We start from the raw sequence: 23,736 nt of genomic DNA, 5'->3' as shown, positions 1-23,736 counted from the left end.
TATTGAAGTTAAGAGCAGGCTTCAAAAATGAGCATCAGGATTTTTTTATATCTGCAAATGCCAATGGAAGTCTATAGCTTTGCTAAAATGAGACATTGGTTGTTTCTGTTCCTTTTCCATTTTTTAGGGTGTATGAAATTTGGTATGTATGTTTACACATATTTGCACATATGTGTGGGCATGTGCCTGTGCACATGTATGCTTGTGCACGTGAAGACCCCAATGTTGATATTGAGAATTATGCTTGATTGCTTTATGACCTTATTCATTCAGATGGGGTCTTTCAGTCAAACCCAAGGCTTGCCAATATAGCTAGCCAGCTTGCTTTATGGAGTCCCTGTCTCTGTTTTCTAAGGTTTAATTGTAGGATGTCTGCGATGCCCACCTAACAGTTTTGTGGGTTCTCATACTTGTGCAGCAAGCACTGTAACTACTTACTTATGTCTCAAGCCTGAGGCATTCTTGTTATTTGAAGTGAAATATGTACCAGTTTAGGTTTTTCAGAGTTCATCACAATGCACGTGCACACATTTCTAGACGGGTTCTGCAAACATTAGTGTCACAGTTCACAGAGGGCCTTATTTTCATTTTCTTTGCTCACAATATATGTTTAGGAATGGGTACTCCTAAGGAAAATATAAAATAAATCAAGATGGTGAGATTCATTTCAATCTTAGCATGCATTTTAACAGGTATTTATTAAATGAATAAGGTAACCTTAACACTGTGTATCTCACTTTGGATTTTATTAAATAAGCACAAATTGAGCACCAACCAAATGCCTAACATTCAAGCCACACACTGAAGACAGAATTACCTTCCCAGGCTGGCGATATGACTGAGTTGGTAAAGTACTTGCCTTCCAGTCATAGGGATCTGATTTAAATACCCAGGGATATTTAAAAAACATAGTCTGCATGGAGATACATGTTTTTAATTCTATCTCTGGGTAAACAAAGAAGATGGATTCTTGGGGTTCCCTGAGAACATAGCTGAACCTAATTGTCTTGCTTCAGGCCAATGAATGACCTGTCTTGGAGAGAAAAAGATATATGTAGGTCCAGAGGAACAATATCTGTGGGTGTCGTCTGGCTTCCACATGACAGGTACAAACTTGTGAATAACTGTCTCTGTAGGCATACAAACCTGCATATAAACCCTACCCACCACAAGCACATACCATCTTTTGCTCCCCAAAATTTATGTTCTCAATTTTCTAGACCAGGAGGAGAAAGGAACAACTAAACAGACAAGCATCTTGTAATATGACTTAGGATTTAGCTATAGGGATGTGGAAGAGACTGGCTTTCCCTTGGGCTGAGGTAAGAGGCAGTTCTAGAAATGTGTTTAAGGGCCACTGTTTTAGTTCGAGTTTCTACTGTGGTGAAGAGACACTATGATCATGATGACTCTTATAGAGGAAAACATTTACTTGGGGTGGCTTACACTTTCGGAAATTTAGTTCATTATCATTATGGAGAAAAACATGCAGGCACACAGGCTGACATAGTGCTAGAGAAAGAGCTGAAAGTTCTATGTTTTTATTTACAGGCAGCAGAAGGAGACTATATGTCACACTGGGTGTGGCTTGAACATATAAGACTTCAAAGACCAGCCCTACAGTGACACACTTCCTCTAACAATGCCACAACTCTTAATAGTGCTGCTCATTATGGGGCAAACATTCAAACACACGAGTCTGTGTGGGCCATTTCTATTCAAACCACCACAGCTATCCAGTGTATGAGACCAGAAAGGCATAAACTCACCCATTTACTTCTCTAAGAGGTTCGGAAATAGCTACTGACCAATTGAGTTAAAAAATGGATAATTAAACAAAACAGCAAATGTCAAGAAATTGGACTCTATTGGTGAGATAAATTATCATAGCCTCTGCTGTATGAGTGAGTGACCAATATTTAGCAAGTGAATAATTGATCGGAACTGTCACATACACAAGGGGCATAAGGACTTGATTTATTTAGAAGACTAAAAATGGACTGTGAGACTTACGGATACCTCAGTTTGGACTGGAAAGATTAGTGAAAGTTAGAAACCAATGTGTGAGCCAGTGTCTGCCATGCTGAAGGATGAGTGTATCTGAAAGTGGACAGAGATCAGAAATAGTTGGTATAAGATTAGCCTGAGGAAATACCTATGTTGCTTCAAGATAGTGTTCTGTTGTGTTCCCCTACCTGAATGGTACCCTGGTTGTTTTCAACTTCTTTATTTTTATTTTATGGGCACAGGTGTTTTGCCTGAGTGTATATGACTATATTTCACATGTGTGGGTCGTACCTTTGGAAAAGTGAAGAGAGTGTCAGATCCCCTGAAGACAGAGTTGCAGAAAGTTGTGAGCTACTATGTGGGTGCTGAGAACTGAACCCACCCAGCCAGTACTCTTAACCATGGAACCATGTCTACATTCCCAAGTTTCAATTCCTCCTTCAAGGACTTTTAGTAATTCTAAGTAAATATTCCCACTCATGGGCAGACTAGTTAGAGTTACACGAGAAAGGCCACATCCCTCAGATATAGTTGATATGCTATATTTCTGTCATCAGTATGTTACTTAAGATCTGAGCTTTTCTATGAAGCAAGTGAACACCAGGGATAGATTTTGCTGGGAAATTAGTATCACAAAGAATGTTAGAAATGATAACATTAAAGTCATGCAGATTTGGTAAAATAGGTTAGACACTTTTGAGGCAATGTTGAAATTTAAACTATTATCTAAATGGAAATAGATGTTAATTTCCTGGTTGAAAGACATGACATCATCCAGTGATGTCTTATTAGATGTCCCACAGGGCTGTGTGGAGGATGAATGAGTTGAATGTGGTCAAAATAAAGACAAGAAGACACTTTTGAAACTACAGCAACAGTAAAGGAGGATAGAACAGAGACTGAGGTAGAAGGGTCACAGTGGAGGTAGAGGCTAGGGTAGGAGCACATATGGGAGTCAGTGTGATTAACTGAACGAGGGTGCTAAGGGTGGATGACTCCCATGTTTGTGATGAGAATAATTGGATGCATGAAGGTGCTAGGTATTTAGAAAAGGACTGAAAATCAAGAGCTAATATCTGGAACACTGAAATTTGAAAAATTAGCAAGATAAACATATGAGTCCATTAAAGAATGTTGGCTTGAATTTCAGTAAAGAGGCCTGAACTGAGTTCAGCATTTGAATATCATTGACGGGTACAGTAATTTCAAAATCAGGGGAGCTGATAAGACTTCCCAAAGGAAATAGTTAAACCTCTAGTGCTGTATGAAGAAGAAAAGTAAGATTTAATTTGGAGGTGTAGTGGCTCATTGCAATTGTTTTGACTGCCTAATATATAAACTATCTTTCTATGCTTGGAGAATTGTACTTATGGAACTTATAAATGATAGATTATGCTGTACATGGTGAGTGTCCTGAGCATACTAGGTGTTTATGTACATTCTCTCTTATAGCTTCAGTCACCTGCTGAATTTGTACTGGATTGAGATTCAGGAGCTAGTTGATAAATTGGAGTTTTTTTTTTTTTTTTCCTCAGAAGAAAAGCCACACCTCCCATGGCTTGTGCCAAGACAAGTGCTTTTATGTGTCTAGAACCATCTATCTCAGCTGTGCTAAAGTCAGATGGACCTTGAGCACGGAACATGATAGGCACCTGCTCTAAAGCCAGCTGAGATAGCTCATCTTTACATTCAACTTGGATGCATCTGGAATCAGCCAACAGACACATTTCTGCCTATGCCTATGAAGTTGTTTCCAGAGAGGTCCACTGTGGGTAGCGTCATTCCATAAACTGGGGTCCCAGACTGAATAAGAAGGGGAAAAGGAGAAAGTCACTGAGCACCACTACTCATCTTTTTGTGCTTCTTGACTGTTGTTGAGGCAACAAGACAAGCCACCTGATGCTTCTGTCACCATGGCTACAACAATTTTTGCTACCATAACTCCCCTCTCATGATGGACAGTACACTTGCATTGTGAGCTAAAATAATCCCTCCCTTCTTTAGGTAGCTTTGGTCAGGTAGTTTGCCACCAAAATGAGCAAAGGAGCCAATTGATCGCCTATCATTTTTTTAATTGTATGGATAGAAATGTGACTTTGCAAGGCTCTAACCAGATCCAAATTCTGAGGCTGTCTTACTTCCATATACATGTGCAGTATTGTTATCAAAGATAATACAGCGAATCAAAAAAATCAGTATAATGTATAATATTTAACAGGTTTGTTAAATGTACTGACCATCCCTTAAAAACCTGTGGCAATATTTTTTTTTAAATTTGTATATTTAGTATGCTCATCTCTGTGTGTAAAACAGGATTAGAGAACACCTTGCAGGAGTTGATTCTCTCCTCTGAGTCTCAGGGTTCAAACTCAGGCTGTCAAACTTGTTAGCCAACTCCTTTACTTACTGAGCCACATAGATGATCTGGTGGTAGTGTGTAGATTGCTTCTGATCTGGGTATATACAATTTAGCATTATAAAATAAAATCGATATGCATTTGGGGTAAATTTATGTGTATGAAAATACCTTGTCTTTTCTTTCACGTTAATTTTCTCTTGCAAAGCTTAGTTTTCTATGGCTTTTCTTTGGCACACAGTGGTGGTAAAATGAGAAAACCCCCTTCAGATACTGGTGATTCTATCCAGGGAGCCCACTGCTACAGGTACCATTTCATTTGCTCAGTTACTGTGGCTATGTCTCAGAAAATGACTTTCTAGAGATACCCTTCCTGACTCCCAGTGTGAGAATGTTTACAGTTCTATGACAAGCAGCTGAACCTATTTCTAAAACTGATTTGGTTTGCATACTAAGCGTCCTCTGGGATTTTGCTAGGGCTAGTTGTCCTGAGCATGTGCAGTGGCTGCTATTCCAAATGAAAGAACTAGTTTGTTTGTGCTTTAATTATCTCTTCTTACAAGATCTACCCAGCAGTATTGCTCCACGCAGCTTGAAAGAATTTAATTAAACAAACAAACAAAAACAGCCCTTGCTTTTGTTGTTATTGTTGGTCTTAGTTGCTGGAATGTAATCAGGCAATGATTGTGCCAGTACATGGAGATTTGTTTTCCTTCTTATGAAGAAACTGCTATTAAGACTAAGGACAGAAACACTTAGGTACATAATACAAGATTTTTTTTCCCACTTGAAGTGTTCCCTTCTTTGCAATGGGCTAAAAATGTAAATTCTGAGATGAGTACCTTTGCTTTCCATGGACAGTTCTAGAACTCTATATGCAAATTCAAATAGAATTAAAGGATTTACTAGGAACTCATCTTTTTATTTTTCTAAATGAGTGTCAGAAAGTTAACAAAAATATTGCAATCACATAGAAGATCAACTCTGAAAATAACTCTAAGGTCGTCTGGTATACCTGGGTAAAGGTAGAAGAAAGAGAAGACACAGATGAAGAATGGTTATTAGCGAAGATGTGTTCTTCAGCTTCCAGTGACACAAAGTTTTATTACCAGACAAAAATATATTATATTGTTTATTAAGCATATTTATGTACATATTTATTGTAGGAAAATGAAGAATGAGCAAGGCATAGAAATTTCTCAAAGGATTGTGTTGTGTCTGATAAATTCATAGAAATCAATGTAGGAACATAGCTCTTTTTGTTTGGGGTTCTTTTATTTCTTTTTCTCAGGTCTTATGAAGCTTGGCAGAGGAAGAAAAGTAGATAAAGCAGAACGGAGAGTCTGATATTTCCCCAACAGTTGAGAAACATGTTTGCTATACTCAGGGCACAAAGACTGAGTTGTGATTCTTACAAACTAATCTGATGGAACACAGTTTTATTAAATACCTTCTTGCTATGGACTACTGTCTGGGACCAATGTAGATCTCTAAATAAGTATGAAATTGTAACTATATTTCTTTTTAAGATACTTTGATGTACTTGGCTAAATCAACTTGGTTAATTGACTGTGTATATATTTAAATCAAAGAATTTCATATTCATTGTTAGTGTATATGCGCACAAATGCTATATTAATATATGTGTGCATATGCTACAGTACCCATATGGAGGTCAGAGTAACTTTACAGACTTAACTTTCTTCTTTTACAATGGATTCTGGGGGTCAAAGTCAGGGTATCAGGCTCCCCAGAAAGCACTTTCCCCTACTGCCTATTTTTCTTGGCTATTTTGTATATTTTTTAAAAAATTGCTGATTTCTAGTACAATGGCATGCACCTGCAGTTCAGGCTACTTTGGAGACTGAGATGGGAGAATATTAGAGCCATGAGTTCAATACCAGTCTAGATCTCATAGTAAGACCTTGCTTCAAAAAACAAAGAGGGCAGCTTTGAAACATTGCCCAGCATTTTAGGTAAAGAAGGTGCTGAGTGAGAAAGGAAAGCTAAGATTTCTTTTAGTTTCAAATTCTACACAGTGTTTAAGAAGAGACACTGTATTTTTTTTTTTTTATATTGATCGCTTAGATCTCTGAGGGTGTCTATGTCCCCTTATTTCAGATGCCCACAGACAGATAATTGGTACTTCACTGAAATAGATTTTTTTTTCTCTCATTGAGGCAATCTGATTGTAAGTTATTTTGATGGAGGCTGTGAGAAGAGTAAGAGATACTGATATGCTTACAAATGTTTTTATTTTACCATTTTCTAAATAATTGTTGAGCATCTCTAATGTCTTAGGTGCTAGGTGCTTATCAGGGAAGAAAACACCAAAGCCTGTTTTGTGAATGCACGTATTGTCGTTGGTGCTCTACATGGGTATAAAATGGTTTAGAGGTTCTTTAAAACTTTTAGTAATAGAAGCTCACTCTTCTGTGTAATGTTCTTTGAAGGCCACTTAAGAACTTTATTATAAGGTACTACCTAATAGTACCTATGGAGACATACCAAATGCTACTTATTTTATTCCATTAAAACATATGAATAAAAGCCTCGGAAGATTGCTCAGTCAATAAAGTGTTTGCCTTGCACCATGAGACTCTGAGTTTGATCTGCTCAACCTATATTTGGGGGGGGGGAATGCTGGGCATAGTGGTGTACACTTGTAATTCCAGTACTAGTAAGGCAGATTCCTGGGCCTTGAGGGCCACCCAGCTTAACCTAGTAGTTTCAAGCCTGTAAGGGACTCTGTCTCAGAATAGACAATCAATCAATAGGGGATAGAACCTAAAGAATGATATTTCAGATTATCTTTTGATCTTCACATGCATGCATGGACCGATGCATCCTCATTCACAGAGACATATATGCATGCACACACACAAACATGCACATAAAATCATGTAGACAAGCTTCATATAATGGAACATAGCTATAATCTAAGCACTTGAGAGAAAAAAGCAGAAAAATTAGAAGTGCAAAGCTCACCTAGGCAATATAGAGAGACACTGGTTCAAAGACAAAACAAACATCAACACCCCAAACCACACAAACATCTTGGAATGGACAACTGTCTATAAATTAAAAGCTCAAAGGAAATCAGTAAATGCCTGGGAGATCATTTATGATATGGTATTCTGGTCTAGATTACTCAGGTATGTAAGATGTGAGTGTTGATTGAAGGGCGAAGCCAAATGGCAGCCTGTATAAAAGTGCAGAAATTTAGAGGCAGGGCAGTGGTGAAGGGCCATGGTGAGGAGGAGAAGCCAGGAAATACTGAGTGGAGGGAGAACAGAGGCGAGCTGAAAGGAGAAGGGCAAGGGAGGTAAACTCAAGTGCAGTCACAAGCTTTTTGGTTATCTGACCTTGATCCTTGGGCAGAGCAGATTTCTTAGCCATTGAATAGGGAAAGCAGAAGGGGATCTCTGCAGAGCCTTTGGATGAGACTTTGAAAAACCAAAGCTGACCAGTTGATCTAGTTTCAGCTGGAAACATAATGTGACAGACCTGTTATTGCATCTGAGCCAAAAGCTTCTATTTTGTCTTACATGTTGTACTGACTAATTTTGTAAATATAATCTAACTTAGTCTTTTTGCCTCTGACTAATTTATCTATAATCTCAGGATTATACCCTTGTTTGGACTTAGCAATACAATTTTGAAGCACAAAATGCAACATCTATAAAACATTAGCTTCTTGCACGTAGGAAGGTCAAACTTATATATTATATCAAGTTTATATAACTCAAACCTGGACCCTCAAACCTCGACCCCACTTTCTAAATTTAGAGCTAGCGAATTATTTTGCTGAGGCTGGGTGCACACCCCTTGGTAGCATGGGTTTGTAATTGAAATGTTGACACGACCTTAAAGCATCACAGTGTGAGCAGTGTTGTTCTAATAAATCTTGTCCCTAATCCTTAGAGAGGACCTGAAGAAGAGATTCACTTTCTGTATCAGGTTTCATTTACTGAAAGGCTTCTGAAGATAAAGCTCATAAACTATGGAGGAACAGATACAACGTGGGCTAAAGGGTTAAAGGGCCAGAGACAGCTCTGTAATTCTCAGAAATGGGAAACAGATGTTGTTTGACATTTTGAAGCACAGTTTCCTTCTCCTTCGTGCACTTTCTTTGGCGATCGCGCTTCTCAAAGCAAAGATGTATTCCTGTAAATGAGAATTGCTTGGCAATGAGTTTCCTGCTTAGAGTATAGAGGGGACTAATATTAAGACTAATTTTTATTTAATGCAGTGTCTTTTCACATAAATGGAGTCACAAATTGCATTTGAAAAGCGAGTGGCCTTGGTAGAGTTTATCACAAAACCCAGCGAATTAAATCACACCTTACAAAGATGAGTAAATATAATTGGAAGGAAACATTGCTTGAGCCTCGGACTTGCCTACATATTAATTCTGGTTGCTAAGGGAACTGTGCTGATTTGTGCTGACTTCAGGTAAACCCTGTGCACATAAACACCTGCGGCTTCACACCTGCAGGTGCAGGTTGGGATGGAGGGCTTGGTTTTATGTTTCAAGAGAAAGTGGTAGGAAAGATGTGGTAATGGTAAATGATTAGTATGTGGGATAGATCATCTTGGGGAGCAAGATCCAAGATGAAACTGGGTCCCCAGGGCCCCAGGGGTCATTAACTAGAAGTTTGTAAGACAAGTGGAGAGGTGAGTTTCCAAGCAGATGAATGGGACAAAAGAAATAAACCCAGAGGACAGCAACAAGGTGGGTATACTCCAAGACCAGGGAAAACTATTGGATAAACGAGAGGTAAAGTTGACTGACCTATGTTACACAGGATGCCTGGTGCTGGATGTTTCCCCAAGGTTACATAAAGGCAATATTCCAGTTGTATAAAGGCATGGATTTGTATTAAATCTAGTGGAAAAGAATGAGTGTCTTTCTTAAGACTATGAAAATAAGAACTTTATTGGACTAAAATTATGAGTAAAAGCAGTAAGAAAGCATCGTTCTTAGTTTTCAAGATACACTCATTTAGCCATTTCACTGAAGTTAAAACAGGTGGGTTTAAATTAAAAGGAAGGATCTTTTTGGGGCAGGAGAATGAGGCACAATACCAAAAGTTCCTTGGTTCTGCTCTTCTTTGATGAAGAAAAGGTAAACCCAATGCTAAAGCCCAAGCACAGGGTCTCATTTGAGGACAATTGCCAATGGTTTCCCACGGGATCTGTCTGTCCTGAGATGGCGTCCATATCTACCACCTGCTGACCAGACTACGGAGAAAATCAGATGTAAACAAACAAACAAACAAACAACAACAACAACAACAACAACAAAGAAAGCAGAGACCAAAGTTTGCAAAAAGCCTAAGAAAATGTAAGAGCACCTAGAAAAGACCCTTGCCAAGTTATTGGCTAGGTGTCTGTAGAGGTAAAGGTCCCTCCATCATGACTCAATGTGAAAAGCCAGAGCAAGTGCCATGGGGCTCTTCTGTGGGGCTTAGACTGCAGAGGGCCTGCAGCTGGAAGGGGAAAAACTTTGATTCAGAGCCATGTAGTGTTTGGTGAGGTAGAAATATGGACTGAGCCATAATCTGGAGCAGACTGTATTGAGACAGGTCTGATGATTACAGCCACTCAGTGACTGGCAAAGGGAGAGCAGCAACTGTGTGAGCAGTAGGACTGCAAATAGACTTTCTCAACACCTACTTTGTGTGCCTTTGGTTTTTTTTTTTTTTTTTTTTTTTTAAATCTTTCTTGTTTAACAGATACTTTCAGTTTAGTGAAACCAGGTCTGTTACCCGTTATTACTCTTTATGGTAAGCTTCCCAAAGAGCAAAGCTTGGCATGGAGTTGGGGTGTCTGACTACCTCAGTCTCCCAAGGGACAGGATTGTTTCAGGTTTGTTCACCGAGTTTCCTGGCCTTCTTTTCTTCTTACTCTACCTTTAGCTGGAACTGTCCCATGTGTTCTCCTACTTTGTTCTCATCTTTTCTTCAGTTTACTCTCTCCTCTTCTATGTTTTCTGTAGTCCTTAAATATGAATCGGACTCTGGTATTGCTTGGATTATCTTCTTTTTGTTTCAATCCTTACGAAATAATGTCTTAGTACATACTGCACTACTCTTCCATTGGTTGTGATGGGGTGTCCATAGACTTTATTTTACATATGGCAATAACCACATATGGCAGAAGAGCCATCTTTGACCCTTACCATAATCCTCACAGAACCTGTTCTCTTTCTGCCCTTTAGTTCTCATCTGGTAAGACTTGAAGCAGGACAAACAGCCTCTGGGTTTAGTATGCAGTGTCTTTTGTCCTCACATACCAGGCTGACCCAGGGCTCTGGGTTCTCAGTCACTTCTCTCCATGTGACTTGCTATGGGGTGAGAACATTTTGACCTTCAGGGCAGCTAAGGTCCCCATAGTGGCGTTGAGGGGCAGCTGATACAAACTCTGGACAGTTCAACAGACAACCAGCTAAATAAGAGTCCAATATGAATTTGAGTAAAAAACAACTCCTGAATCGGTTCAAAAGAAACCAAGACAAAAGATAAATGAAATAAGATAAATATAAGTGAATATATGACATGAAAGAATTCAAAGAAGAGATAGAAACACCGAAAAAGAGAGAAAAAGGTATTGGGTTTCAAATGTGAAGCTTCATAAGTCAAATAAGGAGCTCATCAGAGAGCCTCACCAGTAAGATAAGCCAAACAGAAGACAGAATATCAGGGCTTGAGGATGAGCAGATGGATTAAGTCAACATAGAAAATTCAGTGATCAGATGGTAAGATCATATGAACAGACCACATGAGACCTATGGGAAGTATGAAAGACCGAATCTATGAATCATGAACACAGAAGAGGAAGAAGTAAAAGCAGAAGGAATGGAAAATGTATTCAATATTTCGGTAGCAGCAAATACTTAAAATTTACGTAAAGAGATGGCTTTCCAGATACAAGAGATATTTAGAACAGAACAGACAAGACTGGAAGAGATCTCCTTATGTAATACTATGGATATCCAAGAAAGAATATTAAAACTGCATGGGGGGGGGGGACAACTCATCTATAAAGGCAAACCCACCAGAATGACAGATTTCCCACCAGAAGCTCTAAACACCAAGAATGATGTATTTGAAGCTATGAACAGCAATAATTGCCAGTCTAGATGGCTATATACACAAAGCTTTCCTTCTTATCATCCTTTCTGAGATAAATAGAAACTACAGAGACTTGTGGTCACTAAGCCAACAGTATAGAAGATACACGAAAAAAATCCTACTGAGTGAAGAGAAAAATAAACACACCCATGAACTCGCAGGAAATAATAAACTCCATTTGAATAATAAACAGGTAAATGAAGATCAGGAAAATAACCCATTGCACAAAAAGAACCAAATGATAGCATTCATCATAAGCCCTTCAATTAGTGTCAAAGTTAATATTCTCACTTTACCAATCAAAAGACCCAGAATAGCAGATTTAGAAAAAAGACAAACAAACAAACAAACAAACAAACAAAACAATTCAAAAAACCAAGAGTTATCTGTTGCCTCTAAAAGTTCACCACAGTGACAAAGACAGGATCTTCTTAGGGTGGAAGAAAGAGAAAATATATTCCAAGGTAATAGCCTTCAAATATTGTAGCTGTATTAAAATATGTCTCAGAGAATATTTGGAATCAAATGAGAAGAAATAAAGTCACCTCATACTGATTCAGGGAAATATCCATCAAGAGGGCAGTCCAGGGACCAAGGAGGATGGCTGATCAAGCACAGGCAAATGTACTACAATTCTGGTGCACTGAATCTGTCACGAGAATTCATGGAAAGGTAGGAGAAGAGAATAAACTTTGCGAAGTGATCCTCTGAACTCCACACATGTACTGTCAAAATGCACACACAATGTTAAAAATTTTAGAAAAATAATAGAAGAAATAAAGTCTTAACAATGTAGCAGGATATAAAGCCAATATACAAAAGTCCAGTAATCTTTTTGTACACCAAAGCAAAGATGCGCAAAAGAAACAAGGAAAGTAAGTTCACTCACAATAGTTCAATAACAACAAAAATCTTGGAATAAAGCTAAAGAGAAATGAAAGATCTGAAAGATTTTCAATAAATATTTTAAAACGCAGAAGAAGGAAATTAAAGAAGACTGTAGAAAACAGAAATACTTCAGTGTTTATCAGGAGGCAGAGTATTGAAAATGGATCACTAGGTCACATCTATATGTGACTATCAAATCCCTATCAGCATTCCAATGTTCCTCACAGACATAAAGGAGACTTTAAAATTAATATGGTAGTCCAAAGACCCTGGACAGCCAGAGAGTGAGAGACAGAGAGAGACAGAGAAACAGAGAGATACATAGACAGAGGGACAGAGAGAGACAGAGAAAGACAGACAGAGAGAGAGAGAGAGAGAGAGAGAGAGAGAGAGAGAGAGAGAGAGAGAGAGAGAGAGCAGAGAAACAATAATGAAGGTACTATCCTCTCTTACCTCATGTTATACTACAGAGCCACAATGACAAAACCCAAATGGTTGACACAGTAGATCTAAAGATCCAAAAATAAAATAAAAGACAGAATTAAATTCAGACAGCTATAGCTATGTAATTTATGACAAATACGTCAAAAAACACACCAGAGAAAGACATTCTTTTCTGTAGCTGGTGCTGGTAACGATGAATATCACCAACAAAAGCCTGAGACAAGGTCTATTTTTTCATTCTGTATAAGCATCAACTTAAATCATCAAGGACCTGAACACAAGACCTAAACTCTTATACTTCAGAGGAAAATATATTAGGTGTAGACACTGGGAAAGACTTTCTGAAAAATAACTCAATTGCTCAGAAAAGAAATATTCCAAAAATTGACAAGTAGAATTCCATGAAACTGATAAAAAAAAAACTTCTGTACAGGAAAGGAAACAATTATGTAAGGAAACTGCCTACTGAACAGAAAAATTTTATTTTGCTAGCAATACATCTACATATTATAATCTATAGTATATATAAAAACTAAAAACATTACATAGTATAAAACAATCTAGCCAATGAATGGGCTAATGGATAGACCATTTTCAAAAGATGAAGTAAAAATACATAGATGAAAAAATGTTCATTGCTCTTAGCAGTTAAGATGAAACTCCATTGAGATACCTTGTCATCTCAGTCAGAATGGATCTTATAGACAAAACAGCAAATACTGGCAAAAATTGACAAGAATTGATCCTTAGACACAATTATTCATAGGAATGTAAATTAGCTACTATAGAAATATGCATGCTCCTTAAGAATAGGGCAACCATATCACCCAGATACATCAAATCTAGATATAAGTTTCTAGGTCAATATTTCACAGAGATGCTTGTATATCACAATTAAGGTAGCATTATTAAAAAAATCCAAGTGATAGAATAAATTTTGGTTTCTCTCCATAGATGAATGGATAAGAAAAATGGAGTATTATTCAGACAAAAATAGAAATAAAATGATGTAATTTGTTTGAAAACAGATGAGACTGGAGATCGTCAAAATGACAAACATATTTTCATTCATTTGTGTATCCTAGATTTCACATAGATACATAAACACACACACATACACACACACACTCACAAAGTATGTGTACATGTGTGCATATAGAGTATATATAGTTAACCTGTTGAGAAAAAGATATGACATGGAATATATGTGACACATATATGACACATATAAGGTCATATTTATGTATGACACAAGGTTAAACATGAACATTGAAGAAAAGAACCTAGTGAGAGAGGAATGGTACAAGAACAGAATGAGGAGAACCAGAAGTGTATCCTTGTCAACATTTCCAATATACTTGACAGAAATGGCCTTTATTAACTTCAGAATTATATATAATATATTAATGCACATGCCAAAGAGACATGAAGAGAAAAGGAAAAAATTAAAGAAATATGAAGTAGAAGTTTATACTTGGAATTTATATCATGGAATGAGATTTATTAAAAACTACTAATATATATTCCAAGTCAAAATATTAAAAGCCCATACGTACAAACAGGGTCCAATCAATTCTAATAACATTTCTACAGTTCTTATTTTTGTTCAACCAGAACAAAGCCAAATACCTTAAGTAGGTAATGCACTGATGTTACTTGTTTGTATTATATTATTTTGTTTGGTTGTTTTGTTATTGAGACAGTGCCTTACTCTGTAGCCCAGGCTGATCATCTTGTTGTTCCAACCTATCTGAGTTAGAGCAATCAACTATTCTGGCCTCAGCGTCTTCAGTTTTAAAACAATCTAAGAAATAGCTGATATCTTTTGAGCTCCTTGGTTCTGACTCAACATCTTAGCAGCAGCAAATATTTTTATGTCAGATCATATCCATTACCGGCTTCAGTTGCTTTGGAAATATAAGCAAGTATACAGTGGTTCTCAACCTGTGGGTCATGGCCCCTTTTGGGATCGTGTATTATGTAGCTTGCATATCAGATATTTCCATTATAATTCATGGCAGTAGTAAAATTACAGTTACGAAGTAGCAATGAAATAATTTCATGGTTGGAAGGGGGGATGATTGCCACATCATGAGGAACTGCATTAAAGGGTCACAGCATTAGGAAGGTTGTTTATTCTTAAGGATAATGATGTTTGTAGGAAAATTAATCTTAAGTGAGCTAGGAAAATATGATATGCATGGAGTTCTTGCTTAGGCCAAGCACCCCCTGGGAACTTCATTGCTCAGGTAGGCAAGCCTGCCTGCATCAGGTATCACAGTGAGCCGAACTATTTTACTCAATGTGATCATCATACTCGTTTGAATCCACTGTCAGGAGTTTATGTGCAATGTCTACACTAAGCTCCAGGGCCCGAGGCAGAGCTATTAACTATAGAAATAACACTGCACTTTTTTTTTCTAGGCAGAAAACAAAAGCCTTTGTTCCATGGCATGAAAACATATATGCCCTACTGAGAACCTTGCGAGATGATAATCTGGAAAGTGCTAACAGAGCACTCTCTGGCATGGCCTCTCTTCACGCTGTTATCCTTGTCATCGGATTTCTGTTGGTTGCCAGCACTTCGGTTTCTGTAAGCTGGCAATGCTGCCCTGGGCACTCCCGTAGCCTAATGAGAATGAAGTAATATGGCAGACCTTACTGCCCCAAGGGGCAGAATGCCACCTATGTAGGGTCAGTGTCAGGAAAGCTGGGAGAGGACAGAAAAGTAACTGAGAAGAGGTATAGAGCTGGACAAGAGCCAAAGGGCTTGAATCTTGCGATTTCAGACAGGACACAAAATAACAAAGAGCATATGTTGATAATATTTTTACTCCCTTACGAAGGCTAAGGAGTGTCGCCTGCCCTTTCTGTGTTTTGCCTTGAAGGTCTACTAGAGTTCCTTGGATAATAAGTTCTATACACTTTCCTGAGAACTTGACATTGCTAATGGAGACAGAGCCCCGGTTATCTGTTTCCAGGGAACTTAAAACTTACTCCAGTCACTGATGTTGAAATCACATAGTAATGCTGTAAAGAGACCCTTCAACTCAAAACATTGGAAGATCCACGGTCAACCTCGTGCCTGAATCGGGTGAAACGAACTCTTTTCTTGGGGTCTAGTTCTGTGAAATGCAAAAGGTGGGTTAGATGAGCTATAAGATGCCTTTCGGCCTCACAGTTCTCTGTAATTATTCTTTTAAGGTAAATATTGCTTAGTACTTCCGAGCTTGCCCCTGGCAACTCCTGATATGCATGCATGGAAAGACAGCCACCCGAGCAAGGATTATTGAATAGCTCTTTGCTCTGCAGTAACTTGTCGCAATGAGCGTTGCACAATGTTCACTGAGAATTTTAGTGCCTTATTTTCATAACTTTTTTTTTGCCAGAAGATGCTATTGATCCAAGAGAGCAAAGCCTTGCTCCTTCACCTCCTCTGGGGTTTTGTTTTTGTGTGATTCCTTCTCAGTGAAGCCTTTCTTTTAATAGAAATCCATTATCACCTTCTCACATCCTAGCCCCTTTCTTTGGCTCTCATATACTGTTATCAGGCCAGTACATTCATTGAGTGACAGCCACTTACATAATCTAACACATGGAACTTATTAGAAGAGAGAGCTAGGCTATGACACACACCTATAATTTCAGCACTTAGATTTAGGAGAATCAGGAGTTCAAGGTTATCCTCAATTATATTTCGAGTTCAAGGCCAGCTTTATATACCCTCCCCTCTCTCTCTCTCCCTCCTTCCCTTCCTCCCTCCCTCCCTCCCACTCCCCCCCTTCTCTCTCTCTCCAAACTGAACAAACAGAAGTAAAAAGGAAAAGAAGTTCTTTACAGCAAGGAAATAATTCCAAGAAGTTGTAGCTGTTGGTATTATGAGCTATATTTATGTCCTACTAAATTTATGCCTTGAAGGACTCACCTTGCTTACTTCCTAATGTGACTGTATCTGGAAATAAGATCTTTTAAAAAGTTACTAAGATAAAATGAAGTCACAACTGGGCCCTAATCCAATCTAACTAGAGTTCTTATAAGCAGAGCAATAAAAACTTTGCTAGGTACAGTAGCTTATACCTCTAATCTCAGAACTTGGGAGGCTGAGGCAGGAGGATTGTCTAGGCTATGTGTTGAGTTCCAAGTGAGCCTGAGCTACCATCTGAGACTTTGGCTCAAAACAAAACAAACAATGGCACCAACAAAACCTTGAAAGAACAGAAAAAAAAAAAGGGAGAAGAAAAAGATGACCATGACACCAAGACATAGACATGCAGTATTGATTAGCTTTATCATGGGAGACAAAAATCCCTGGTGATTGAAACAAGGCACACAGTCTACCCAGCAGTGTTTAGCACATTGTGATTAAACTGAACAGGAAAGCCACACAAGCTTTGCTTAAGGTTTCCTGCATAGCTTAGAATGCAGAAGTACTTTAGAGTAGTAGCTCCTCCTGAGACATGGGTAAGCATTCAAGAGCCACAAGAATTCTGAGTTAAGAACATATTTAGTTTAGAACTCAATGCTGAGCAACTTAGCATGACTGTGTAGCCAGAATGCTTGGGTTCAAAACTTGATGCTCCACAATAAGTTGTGTGATTATCGACTAGTGAACACATCTCCATTTCTTCATAGGCTAATGCATGGAATGTAGCTACTATTATACCGCACTCCTGCTTTATGACAAAATAGCCATTTCTGGGCTTCACAGAATACAAATAGAATAGTCTGATATTGATAGTGATCATCAGTATTCATTGATTTGTGACTATTTACAAGATACTGATAAGCATTTTGTAAGAAATCGTCTGTTGTTTGTCTTGATAACACTAGGATGTAGGTGTTATTCTGTTTCTACACAAATAAGGAATTGAAATTCAGAAAGAGAATATAGATTGTCTCCTGACATTCAATAATCTTGTCACAATTTACCCATAGGTCCAATTTTACAATATATTTCCTTTCAGTAGCACATCCTCTTTGGTCTTGCTCTGTGTGAGGACCTAATATTTCTTTAGAGCAATGCCAGCACTTGAAATACGCAGGCGACTTTCAAATATCTCATATTTGTATGATTTTTATTTTGTTTTACAATAAGTATTAACAAGAATTCATTTTTCTGTTGATGCTGTAGTTCATTGGCATTAAAAACAAATAAGTCTTCGGACTTGGCTAGGACAAATTCACTCAAGGTTCAGTGAATACTTAGGGAGTAGTATTCTTTTCCCCCGTCCACTCTCTTTAGCCTGTAAATGCCTCATTTGTCAGTAGATAGAGAAAATAACTTTCACGAGCTGTGGTATGAGTGAATTGATGGTGACCTTGTGTCAGGGAAAGCATGGTGAATAATAGGAAAAGTGAAGTAATGTATTTTAAACAGAGTCCACCACCAGCAAAAGAACCCTCCTCTGTTGTTCAGGCTGGGTTTTGTTGTGGGAAGAGCCAGGAAGACCATGAGCATTAGCTGTCACACCCTCTTTACATCTATCTTGGCAATTAGCTACTATCCCAGTGAAGTTCAAATGCACTTGTGCACTTGTGGTAATGATGGGCATTGGGGAGAGGGCTGTGAGGAGGTGCAGGGAATCTGGGTCTCAGTTGAGAAAATGCCTCCATGAGATCCAGCTGTAAGGCATTTTTCTCAACTAGTAATCAAAGGGGGAAGGCCCAGCTCATTGTGGGTGGTGCCATCCCTGGGCTGGTAGACCTGGGTTCTATAAGAAAGCAGGCTGAGCAAGCCAGGGGAAGAGAGCCAGGAAGTAGCATCCCTCCATGGCCTCTGCATCAGCTCCTGCTTCCTGACCTGCTTAAGTTCTAGACCTAACTTCCTTTGGTGAGCAGCAATGAGTAAAGTATAAGCTAAATAAACCCTTTCCTCCTCAATTTGCTTCTTGGTCATGATGTTTTGTGTAGGAATAGAAACCTTGACTAAGACAACCGGCAGGAAAATTCATTTGAGCCTTGTCTTTCAGGACACAAAAGGTTACTGTAGAATACAATGTTGGGGGATGTCTTTTTTCACTTCAAGTATATTTTGTTTTGTCATCTTAACAGTTAGTGTGGCTGACTACAGACTATTTTTGTCCTTAGCTGTGCAACTAGTTCTTCCTATGGCCTTGCTTCATGAAATACGCATTACTATGTAGCTGAAATCGTTCTACCATAGCAAAGATAACAGCTCATTTTAAATATACACAGTCTGAAAGCAGTCCTTATTAGATGTCAACCCACAAGCTGCTAATTATCATCTTTTTAGTATTTTTTTACCTATGTTGTCTGTCCATAAATATAGCATATCAGATTACAAATATATTACATAAGGGCAATAATAGATTTTTTTTTTTTTGCTTTAGTGTTGAGAATTTGCAAGACATGATTTTATGCTATCTCAATAATAGTGTAAGTGATTTATTCATGCAATTTCGTGAGCAAAAAAAAAAGTCTAAACCTGAGGGAGCAAACAACTTACTATGCTGTTAGTAACTAGGCAGATTTAAAGCAAGGTTGTAAATCTTAAGGTGCTCACCTTCCTCATTATTTAAGGACCTCAGGGAGGGCAGGTAGAGTTGAGTTGGCAAATAGTCAGATATCATGGACCAGAGGTCCCACCCCCCAATGAATACACAAGCTATTTCTTTGCTTTTCTTTATAGATATCATGAACAAGATGGTTTTTACTCAATTCTGTATAGAATGTAGAAAAAAAAGAACTAAAGGTGTCTTCTTCTGTTTAAATTTCTTGCTTTCTCTAGTTAAGACTGAGGTGCAGAAAGCCTTAGCTTTTGTCTTTCTAGCAAACACTCAGATTTTTTTTTGACGTGTGGTGGTGGTGGTGGTGGTGGTGGTGGTGGTGCTGGTGGTGTGTGTATATGTGTGTGTGTATGTATGTGTGTGTGTATGTGTGTTTGTGTGTGTGTATGTGTGTGTGTGTGTGTGTGTGTGTGTGTGTGTGTGTGTGTGCATGCACTAACCAGTGAAAGCATGTATGGAGGTCAGAAGTCAACACTGAGTGTCTTCCTTCTTTGCTATTGACCTTATTTTTATTCAAAATATCTGTGTGTGTGTGTGTGTGTGTGTGTGTGTGTGTGTATGTATGTATGTATGTATGTATGTATGTATGTATGTGTGTAGGCCTGAATTCATGGGTATTAATGCAGATGCTCACTTCCTGCTCTGTATGTGGAGGTCAGAAGATAACTTCAGGTGTCAGTCCTCACTTTTCACCTGGAGACAGCATCCCTTGTTCTCTACTGCATATGCTAGGCTCACTGGACCACTACCTTTTAGAGATCCTCCTGTACCAGTGACCCCCCCCCCCCCCCCGCCAAGTCCTAAGGACAATAGATGCACAGTTTTGCCCTGGGTTTCTGTGTGTTTGGGGAAACTGGGACTCAGGCCCCCACCCTTGCATTTGACTCATTGAGTCATCTCCTCAACCTTCCACTGAATTTCCTGAGACAGGGTCTTTCTCTGAACATGAACTTGCCATTTTGGAATTTTGGCTAGATTGGCTTGCACAGCAAAACCTCCACCACTGAAGTTATTTCCCCAGCTCTTAGTTTCATATGTTTATGAACAAATCCTTCCAGTGCTTTTTATGGTTTCTGGTTTCTCAATGAAAGTCCCACAATATCTCTTTTGTTACCATCAAGTGGCATACTTATAGAGACAGATAAACAGTAAAATTATAAGGTAGATATGTAATTACCTCTACTTTCTAAACCACAGGGGCTGCTTCCTTTTGAGTATGATAGAGATAATTGTTATTGCTGTGTTATCACAGAGAATTAACTTAAAAAAACCAACTAGGCTACCTAGTAATGCAAGATTGCTTGCCTAACACCTAGCCTGTGTGCGATAAATCGTGATAAGCATTCAGGGAAGGTGCAGGCTGCCACTGCTGTGGTTATAACCCATCACATTGTTATTGCTTATGTTCAGATGGGGATTACAGAGCTCATAAAAGCCTTAGGGCTGCTTTAGTGGGCCGACGCTGAGGTTTTGAAACACCTGAGACTTCTTGTAGGTTTTGAGCCCTAGCGTGATTGACTTAAATGTAACATCACTAAGAAAGCTGTGTGTGTGTGCGTGTGCGTGTGCGTGTGCGTGTGTGTGTGTGTGTGTGTGTGTGTGTGTGTGTGTGTGTGTGTGTGTATTAAAGAAGAAAGCCGAAACATTAATTTCTTGATACACCAAATTGTACTTGGGGCATCTGGTGAAGCTAGTGGAAGTTCATTTATGTTCACTGAATGAGACAGCCAGTTACTAGTATAATGGGGAAACAGAAGAACTGGTTTGGAAAATGTGAGAACTCTTGTTCTTCTCCTCCCTCTCTGACCTATCACCTAGTTATGAGAAATGTCTGGAGCCAAGTTTGGATCATCTCTCTTTGCTTGTAAAGCACATCTGAGTTTTGGAATAGCAAGCAGCTATCCTTCCAATTATGCATTGTACCTGAATCTATGAATCTGTGTTCCATGGTATCAGTCTATCTGTGTATCGTCATATCTGTGTATGCCTATTTGTGAATGTGTATATCTCCGCTTCCATCTTTATGGAACATGCTGGCAGGAATAGGCTCAGATTACTAATTTGAGTCTAGAGTTCATGGATAACAAGAGGAAGACAAAAGAGGGCCTAAATTGTTTAGGGCTGGAGGCTCCAGAGGTTTTCAGAAATCTTGCCATATTTTCTATGAACATGGGCTCTGTGCTGCCTGTGTACTATTGACTTACATCATTGCTGTGTAAAATAAGGTCCAAAGTAACTATGAAATAGACATTTAGAATGGTTTCACAAACGTTCTTCTCCCTTGTTCTTTTAACTCACACTTTCACCCATTTTTTTCTCTGGGTTAGACATTTCTGATAGCTTAACTTGCTGTCCCAAGTCCTCTGAGGACTTTTTTTTTTTTGATACTGTTCACAGGGGCAGAAAAGATCTCATCAGAAGTCCCAGTGGAGAGGTTGCTCTTTTTAGAGATTAGCTTGCCAGTTTCCTGTTCTATACCATTTCCTGAGTTAGTCCTTTTAACGTTCACAGGTTTCCTGGGTCGGTGTCATTCCCCAGTAGAAAACCACTTCTTCAGTTTCCCATCAAGGAACCTGTTTCATCAAATGGGCCTTTTATCCCTTAATTGATCACTATTGCAATTAGGGACTGTCCCAGTTTTACAATCCTAACTACCTCCTGAACCGGAACTTTCCTCTCTGCCCTTTGCCATCACTTTAGCCAAGTGGGTTACTCATTTTCTGTAGCAGTGTGCAAGGAACTGATCACTGATACCCTTTCCTCAGACACCAAGTATACTACTCCCCGAGACCTCATTGCTTAAAATCCTGCCATAACAGAAGTCTTCATATTGAATTGCTTTATATTTAATTAAAAATAAATGCACAAATTCTTTTAAAAATGTATATTGAAATATGTATAAATTATATTATGTACACTTGTAGGCCAGAAGAGGGCAACACACCCCAGAATGGATGGTTGTGAGCCACAGTGTGGTTGCTGAGAATCAAGCTCACTACTTTTCCCTGGAAGAGTAGACTGTGTTCTTCACCCTGAGGTATCTCTCCAGCCACCACAAATTCTTTAGATATCAAAAAGAAACCATTTCCTTGTCCTATGATCTTAGTTTTATTAGTGTGTTAGTGTAAAATGTCTTTTCCCAGTTGAATATTTATCTATGTCTTCATATATGAAGCAGGGTATTTTGCTAGTCACTTTTGTTCTGAAGGAAACAAGTGATAAGACAATTTAAGGAAAGACTGGTTTATTTTGACTCACAGTTTGAAAATACAGTCCTTTGGGGCTGGGAAGGCTTGGCTGGAGGAGCTGAGGGCAGCTGCTCACATACCACCCACTGTCAGGAAGCAGAGAGAGATGAATGATGGTGTTCAGCTCCTTCTCCCCCATCTTTTCAGTCTGGTACCCCAGCACATGCAATCACATCATTTACATTCTGAGCAAGTTTTCCCTCCTCACATGAACCCTTCAAGAAACATCTGATAGATACGTCCATAAGTATGGTATGTCTATGGTCTAGGGAATTTAATTTTCTATATGCTACACAGTACCACATGGATCTCAAGGCTTTCTGTTCTGGCTCTTAGGAACTGCCACTATTCTCAACCCCATGTGACTGTCATGCATTATAACCTGTAAGTCCTTATGTATGGTCCTTTTCCTTTCCACAGGGAACTTCTCACATAAATAGGCTGACCACAAAGAAGATGGATATTGCCAAAGACTCTGCATATTTCTGGCATTCAATTTATGGTCCACTCTCTTTGATACTTTGTACTTGGAACATTAACTGCCTTTGTTACTCAACACATTAGTTTCTTTTCCCAACTCATGGATATTGCCAACCTCCACCTACAGTGTGCTACTCAGCACTGTGGCCTGGAGAAATTCTGAGGGGACCCCTGTAGTTTCAGTTCTTCTCATCCTTCAGGTATCACTGCCTTTTACTGCCAGGGAGAGCTGGTTTCATACACCATGAGTTCATATGCTTCCGTCCATTTCCTTGTCTTGTCATTGTAGACAGGAGGGAACACTGATTACGTCATTCCACCTTGACTGGTTAACTTATTTGGAACTGTATTTCCCATATCTGTCTGAGAATATATGATGATTAGGCTAGACATAAGTTCAATTCACCAACATTCTCTTAACATTTATTTTTTAGAGTGACTTTCCAACCTTTGAGAAAGATTGCAAATTGCTAAAGCATTGTGATTCATCCAGATTATAAGCTGATAGCATTATATATTATATCACAGCTCCCCTTTTATGTACTCCACAAAGTGTTAGGGATAGTGTAGTAGAATTTCACGACTTGTCTGTGAATGTTCTTGGCAAACTGTGCACTGCCATATTTGGTTCTATTATATCTCATTGTATG

Source organism: Micromys minutus, assembly GCF_963924665.1.
Source record: "Micromys minutus genome assembly, chromosome: 6".
Classification (NCBI taxonomy): Eukaryota; Metazoa; Chordata; class Mammalia; order Rodentia; family Muridae; genus Micromys; species Micromys minutus.
This window is presented reverse-complemented; position numbering follows the sequence as displayed.